General features: G+C 59.7%; 1 protein-coding gene across 1 annotated transcript in view; it reads right to left on the bottom strand.

Moving 5' to 3' along the window:
• The window catches only part of EMH_0037560 (uncharacterized protein), a gene marked incomplete at both ends in the record, with an annotated part of 6,173 nt that overhangs the window by 4,965 nt on the left and 895 nt on the right, over positions 1-313 (bottom strand). The window lies entirely within an intron of this gene.

Here is a 313-nt window from a genome sequence, read left to right as displayed (position 1 = left end):
AGCCGTGCTGCAGCAGCAGCAACCCAAGCAGCAGCATCGGGTGCAGCAGCAGCAGCAGCAGCAGCAGCAGGGACCTGAAAGAACAAACAGCAGCAGCAGCAGCAGCAGCAAAATGACGCGTGCATGCAGGAGACGGCCGCAGCACAGACAGCCTGCAGCAACAACAGCAGCAGCAACGACAGGCAGCAGCAGCAGCAGCAACAGCAGCAGCAGCAGCAGCAACTAACAGGGGAAGCAGCTCCGCATGCAAGTGCATCCCGCAGCAGCAATTCTCCAGCTTGCGCAGCAACTTTCTTTTGCTGCAGCAGCAGCA

This window comes from Eimeria mitis, genomic scaffold (genome assembly GCF_000499745.2).
Source record: "Eimeria mitis Houghton genomic scaffold, Emh_scaff1465, whole genome shotgun sequence".
Lineage (NCBI taxonomy): Eukaryota > Apicomplexa > Conoidasida > Eucoccidiorida > Eimeriidae > Eimeria > Eimeria mitis.
The sequence above is the reverse complement of the archived record's forward strand: the minus strand, read 5'-3'. Positions and strand labels throughout refer to the sequence as shown.